This window comes from Leopardus geoffroyi, chromosome C2 (genome assembly GCF_018350155.1).
Source record: "Leopardus geoffroyi isolate Oge1 chromosome C2, O.geoffroyi_Oge1_pat1.0, whole genome shotgun sequence".
Taxonomy (NCBI): Eukaryota; Metazoa; Chordata; class Mammalia; order Carnivora; family Felidae; genus Leopardus; species Leopardus geoffroyi.
In genome coordinates this window covers 130,147,501-130,155,145 of record NC_059333.1, presented here as the reverse complement: position 1 = coordinate 130,155,145, position 7,645 = coordinate 130,147,501, and positions in this window count along the sequence as shown.

The following is a 7,645-nucleotide window of genomic DNA, read 5'->3' as shown; positions in this document are numbered from 1 at the left end:
TAGATACCCAATCTGTTACATTCCTTTCTCTTCTTCAGCTAGTTTTCTTTCCTGTTGGCTGTTAAGTCAGTTTTTCCTTGACTATTCACCTTGTGCAACCATAGATAAGTTGGAGAATATGAGATGTGAGAGAGTGTGAAAACTTTCACTTGGTTTGCCCAACCTCAGGCAAAACAGTCTCATTCTGGGACTAATTACAAAGAAATATGGTGTACAAAATATATACCACATAGTGTACCAGGCTATGGTTCCCACTGGCTACTTCTGCACTAGTTTTCTCTGACTGCCAAGAAAATGGATGATAAGCATTTTTTAAGTCAATGGTATCACGTTTGATATTTATGTATTTATTTGATATACCACATTTTAAATTTTTAAAACATTTTAATTCTAGTATAGTTAGCATACAGTGTAGCATTAATTTCAGGTGTACAATATGGAGATTTATCAATTCCTTACATCACCCAGTGCTCATCACAACAAATGCATTCCTTTATGTTTGTTATTAACTGTTTCATGTACTTAGGTGCTCTCATATTGGGTACATATATATTTACAATTGTTATATCCCCTGTTATGTTGTCCCCTTCATTATTATATAGTGTCAATCTTTGTCTCTTTTTACAGACTTTGTTTTAAAGTCCTTTTTGTCCAATATAAATATTGCCACTCTGGCTTTCTTTTGACATCCATAAGCATGATAAACATTTCTCCATCCCCTCACTTTCAATCTGCAGATGTCTTTAGGTCTGAAATGACTTCCTTGTAGGCAGAATATAGATGGCATTTTTTTGTTTTGTTTTGTTTTGTTTTGTTTTATCCACTCTGTCACACTATGTCTTTTGACTGGAGCATTTAGTCCATTTGCATTCAAAGTAATTATTGATATAAATGTATTTATTGCCATTTTGTTACTTATTTTGTAGTTGTTTTTATAGTTTTTCTCTGATCCTTCCTTCTCTTTCTTTCTTTTATTGTTTGCTGGTTTTCTTTAGTGATATACTCAGATTCCTTACTCTTTATTTTTTGCATATCTGTTACTGTTTTTTTTGATTTGTGGTTATTATTCAGTTTATATATACTATCTTCTGCTTATAGCAGTCATTAGTAAGCTGATGGTTGCCTAATTTTGAACTCATTCTTTCCTCCTCTCCCCTCCACATTTTGGTAACATATTTTAAATCTTTTTATTTTGTGCTTCTCTTGACTGATTTTTACAGATACATCTTTTTTGTGTGTGTGCTTCTTGGTTTTTGTTTTTTTTACTCTTACTTGTGGTTTTTGTTTCTACTCACAGAGTCCCCCTTAACTAACACTGCTTGTAGGGCTGGGTTAGTGGTCATGAATTCTTTTAACTTTTGTTTATCTGAGAAACTCTTTACCTCTCCTTCTATTCTGAATGATAGCCTTGCTGGACAGAGTATTCTTGGCTGCAGATTTTTCCCTTTCTGCACTTTGAATACATCATGCCAACCCCTTCTGGCCTAAAAGGTTTCTGCTGAAAAATTAGCTCATAGCCTTAGGGGGTTTCCTTTGTATGTAATGGTCTTCTTTTCTCTTGCAACTTTTAAAAAATTTTTTTTAACGTTTATTTATTTTTGAGAAGAGAGAGACAGAGCATGAATGGGGGAGGAGAGAGAAAGAGGGAGACACAGAATCTGAAATAGGCTCCAGGCTCTGAGCTGTCAGCACAGAGCCCAATGTGGGGCTCGAACTCATGGACTGCGAGATCATGACCTGAGCCGAAGTCGGATGCTTAACCGACTGAGCCACCCAGGCACCCCTCTCTTGCAAGCTTTAAAATTCTTTCTTTATCACTATTTATTTATTTATTTATTTATTTATTTATTTGCCATTTTAATTACTTTGTGTCTTGGTGTGGATCTCCTTGGGTTGAATTTGTTTGGAGATTTCTATGCCTCCTGAAACTGGATCTGTGTTTCCCCTCCCAGATTCAGGAAGTTTTTAGCTATTATTTCTTTAAATACATTTTATGGCCTCCTTTCTCTCTTTTCTACTGCTGGGGTCCCTATAATGTGACTGTTATTATGCTTGATAGTGTTACTGAATCTCTAAGTCTATTCTCATTATGTAGTATTTGTTTATTTCTCAGCTGTTCAGTTTGATTGCTTTCCATTGCTCTGTCCTCCAGATCACTGATACATTCCTCTGCTTCCCGTAGCCTACTATTTATTTCATACATTGTATTCTTAGTTTCATTTATTGAGTTTTTCATCTCTGATGTGTTAGTTTTTATCTCTTGATCTAGGTTCTCACTGATGTCCTCCACACTTTTCTGAAGTCTAGTGAGTGTCTTTATGATCCTTACTTTAAATTCTCTATCAGGCCCATTACTTGTTTCTGTTTCACTTAGATCTCCCACTGTGATTTTTCTCCTGTTCTTTCATTTGGAACATATTCCTCTATCTCCCCATTTTGTGTATCACTCTGTGTCTATTTCTCTGTATTAGGAAAGCCAGCTACATCTTCTGCTCTTGGCTTTATGAAGAAGAGGTCTTATAGTGACCTACAGTGCAGTGCCCACTGTTTACCAGAACCTGGCACTTCAGGGGAGTCTCCTATGTGTGTTGTTTCTATCTTGCTGTTGTGTCTGAATCACTTTTTCTTTCAGTCCAAATGTCTGCCTTGACTCTACCTGTTGTGGGCTGTGCTTGGTCTCTGTGGTGTTAATGAGACCCTCACAGGCCAGCTCTAAAGGGGCATGACTGCAGGAGGGTTCAGAGATGGGGCAATGGTGTTAGCAAAATTTGTACTAAGCCACTAGTCCTAGATTGGATCCCCCAAGCATGGTAACCCCCCAGGGGTGAGTCATGGAGAGGCTGTGTGGTGCAGTGTCTGTGCCTATGGTGGCTGGGCAGGGCCATGTGCTGAGTTAAGAAAATTTGGTCTGTGCCCAGAACTGAGGCCAGCAGACTTAGAGTGGTCTAGTCCTCATGAGAACTCCTGAGTGGGGTGCACTGCTAGTGAGTTAGGTAGTAAGTGTCTGTGCAGCACCACCCCCACAGGTGGATCTATGCTGGGGGGCAGGGGAGGAAAATGATGCTTGCCAGTTTTTTGTTCCCAGAGAAATCCCCCAACATGCTCAGAAATTTGTGTAAATAGATCTCACTCCTATTTGCCCCAGGCATTTTGTAAACTGTCACTTCTATGTTGCCTCTCAGTGGGTTGTTGTTACTTTAAGGGCAGTGGCCCAGCTATCACTTACTCTCCAGCTTGCCTGTGCTGAGTCAGCTAACTTTTAAAGTTCCAGGCTCCAAGTCCCCACTGCTTATACAGACTCACAAAATTCAGCCTCTCTGGTTTTCAAGGCCAGACATTTTGGGGATCCATCTTCCCAGTTTGGGCTTCCTGATACTTTCCCCTCTCTACACCTGCAGCTCCCTCCCTCCTGCAAGGAGCTCCCAACCACCATTTCTGCCCTTCCTATGCTCTTAGATGTGGCTTCTTGTCTACATTTAGTTGTGGAGTTTGTTCTGACAATCTTTGGGTCCCTTTCTAGTTTATTTACATGGATGTGAGTGATGTCTAGTTGTAAACATAGGATGGGGGAGGCTTAGGATCCTCCTACTCTGCCATCTTCACAAGTTCCTCATGCGTTTGATTTAAATAGTCAACTTGAGAGAACCTGAGCATGCTTTGAGAGTCTTTTTAAAAGAGTTTTACTCCTTTCTCCTCAAAAAGATCAAGCAGTAAGAATATATTGAAGTGCTTCAGCATGTAACCAGTTGGGTCATATGGTATGTAAAGCCAACAGTGTCATATATATGATATAGTACTACTCATTAAAAATGGAAAGTCTGCAATCCACATGTTGCTAAAGGGGTTTAACCCAGATTAAGGGCTCTTGGAGTGATTATCTATTTTGATAAACATTTATTAAGAATATTTCTATGTTAGGCTTGGAAGCTGTGGAGGTGAATAAGACATAATTCTCTGCCTTAAAAAAAAAACCCTCATCTTTTAGTCCTTGGAGGTGCTGGCTGTGTGGAATTCTTTATTGTGGTAAGGGGGACCAGAAATAAAATGTCAGGGGGTGGCTAGGTGGCTCAGTAGGTTAAATGTCTGACTCTTGATTTTGGCTCAAGTCATGATCTCATGGTTCATGAGTTCGAGTCCCATGTTGGGCTATGCACTGTCAGTGCAGAGCCTGGTATTCTTTCTCTCCCTCTCTGTCCCTCCCCCATTTGCACATGCTCTCTCTCTTTCAAAATAAATAAATAAAACTTTTTAAAAATAAAAAAAAGAAATAAGATGTTAGGTGATTTTTTTTACCATAATAGCAATCTATGTAATTTTTGTGATTATATATGTAATCTATGTGAGAGTGTAGCTAATATAAAGTATTCATTCTATCCTTCTTCCTTTTAATAATAAACAACTTCCCCCACAATTTTAACTGGGTGTATGTCCATCTAAATAGAAATGACATTTCCCAGCCTCCTTTGCTGTTGGATGTGGCCACATGACTGCATTCTGGCTGATGGTATATAAACAATAGTGATGTGTATGGTTTTTGGGTCACAGATTAAAAGGAAGCTTTCTTAAAAGAAAGCACTCTGCCACCATTATCTTTCCTCCACATCACTGGCTGGGAGATGACCCACTCAAAAATGGAATCCATATTTTGAGCATGCAGGGGTACCTATGAGCCACTGCTTCTGGAATATTATATAAGAAAACAATTTTTATCTTATTTAAGCCCCTATATTTCATGGTTTCTTTGTTATAGCAATTTGGTCTATACCCTGACTATGACATGTATTATTTTATTTAATCCTTATAATACTTATTATGTGAGGTATTTGTTAGTATCCACATCTATAGAAGAAACAGATTCAGAGATTAATTCACCCAAGCAAGTAGAAAAACTGGAATTCAAGTCTAATTCTTCTCTCCACATGGATTCTGTTACCGGAGAAAACTAAAACATTTTTAGTATAGAAAATGAAGGGCCATGGAGACATGACCTAAAGTTCATAAAATCAAGTAAGAATAGTCTGAACTGGTAATACTTATCAAACCTTGCCTTTAAGAACTGGGGGCTTCTTTGAAGATTGAAACCAGAAGAATTAAAGTTAACATAAAGAGGAATTGTTCTATTTTGAAAAGAAAGTCAACTAAGGTTGACTGCCCCAAGAAGAAGTAAAACTGAAAATATAAACTAGCGGAAGGTAGTTTAGGTTGTTCATTCATGGTAGACTCAGGTTAGGGTTTTGTATGTATTTGGGTACATCCTTAACTTGTGCTTTTAAGTTTTAAAGAACAACTCTGTCTTCCTACCAAGTTCCCCTTAGGGCCTCGCTCTGCCAGAAATCTCAGATGGACTGGCTGGCACAGAGTGCCATTCCTTAAATTGTCATGCTGGTGCTAGCACAGCACACCAAGCTGTGAGCAGCTTTGCTGCCAACAACTTCAACGAGGAAGAAGCAGACCATATGCTAAGATGTGACCTCTGTAAATGTCCTTAAATTCATAGTGATGAACAAGCAGGTGCTTAATAACCATATTTTAAAATTATGTCACAATTTTGGGTTTTGGAAGAGCATCAATCCATGCCATATTCACAATGAGAAGACTAGATTATCTTTTAGTTGGTTGCTCTTGGATGTTTCCTTTTGTGAGGACCTTCAGAATAAATGTGTGACATAAGTTAGTTTTTTGTCTTTGAGAGAGGCCACCTTCCCTTAAGTGTGGCCTCAAGTGATCTGTCTCATTTCCCTTTCTTCCAACAAGTGTGTTTTGATGCAAATTACACATCCACTCCACCCCTGTCCTTCTCTTCTTTACTCTGCTTCTTTCTATTTATGCTAAAGGAAAGAATGTCCCTCCTTTCAAACATCAAAACTGAGGCCTGTTTCCTTCCTTCTTTTGTTGGGATATTTTTCTGTCAACTGTCCCTCTTAATTGACCCTTCAACTTTTCCATCTGGTGATCCTTGTCTTTTCTTAACGCGTGCGCGCGCGCACACACACACACACACACACACACACACACACACACCTTGTGGTGGTTTTGTAATGTGTTGACTTGGCTAGGATGAGTAACATTCCCCAGAATTCCCTTTCTTGTATATATCTAGTTAGGGTGGGCCATAGGGAGATTCTTGTGGGAGATTTGGAGGGTAGAAGTGAAGCAGCAGTCATGTTTTAGCTCACACACGTTGTCATTTACTGACTCACCCAGTGGCTGTGAGGCAGCAGACCGGTCTGCAATTGTTCTACCTTCCCCTGTACCTTCCTTCTGCACTCTGATTCCTGGACCAGGTGTATGTACGGAGCTCATGAGGAAGGCTCCAGCTTTTGCAGGACACCCACACTACTAGGACCAGAGGCAATGAGAACCGACACAGGTTTCTGTCCAGACTTGCAGGGCTCTAGCTCATGTTTGTTGATGCCAGACTGCTCTTGATCTATTCCTGTTTATATCCACCTTCCCTCTGTTTACCCTATGGATTGTGTGTGTGTGTGTGTGTGTGTGTGTGTGTACATGTGCATCTCCTAGTAGTTGAATCTCACTGATACTCATCTCTTGACATTTTTAATCTAACACCCTTCAAATTATATGCTACCCACGTTATTCCTTTCTTTCATCTTGATATTCTCCAGAATGTAGTTTAAAGTTTTTTAAGTTTATTTGTTTATTTTGAGAGAGAGAGCACAAGCAGGATAGGAGCAAAGAGAGAAGAGAGGAGAGAGAGGAGAGAGAGGAGAGAGAGGAGAGAGAGAATCCCAAGCAGGCTCTGTGCTCTCAGCATAGAGCCCGATGTGGGCTTGAACCCATGAGCCATGAGAGATCATAACCTGAGCCAAAGGCAGACACTTAACTGACTGAGTCACCCAGGAGCCCCCAAAATGTAGTTTATATTCAGTATCTAACTACAACATTTAAGTATTTCTCAAAGTGACTAACCGCATGAGAATGCTTTTTAAAATGCAGATCCTGGGGTGTCTGGGTGGCTCAGTTGGTTAAGCATCCAACTCTTGATTTTTGCTCATGTCATGATCTTATGGTTAGTGAGTTCAAGCTCCACATCAGGCTCTGCACTGAGCATGGACCCTGCTTGGCATTCCCTCTCTCTCTCTCTCTCTCTCTCTCTCTCTCTACCTCTCACTCTCTGCATCTCCCCCACTCTCTCAAATACATACATACATACATACATAAATACAAAAATTAAAAATATAAATAAAATGCAGATCCCTAGACCTGCACCTCCAGCTGGGTTGAATCAGAATTTCTGGGAGTAAAGACTTGGAATATACATTTTGAACAAGCTGTCATCAGATTGTGATGTATATTAAGTATGAGAAACACTGGTTGACCCCTTGTAAGTGAGAAACATTGGTTGACCATTTTTCCCTCACCTTTTTCCCTCTTATGCATCTTCTACATTCCACTTGAAACTTCTCTCTTGAAAGGCCTTTCTTGTTTGTCTAATCCAAATACTTTTTTTCTGGCTTTGGTCCTCTGGAGCAATTGACATTACTGAAAACCCTTTTCTTCTGTTGTTTATGTCCTTATAGGCGTATGTACTGATGGCTCTACCCTAAAAAATTTCTGGCCTGTTCTAGTTACTGGGCACCTGCAACTCTAACCTAATTTTCCTCCGTAACTCCCATTCCTTTTT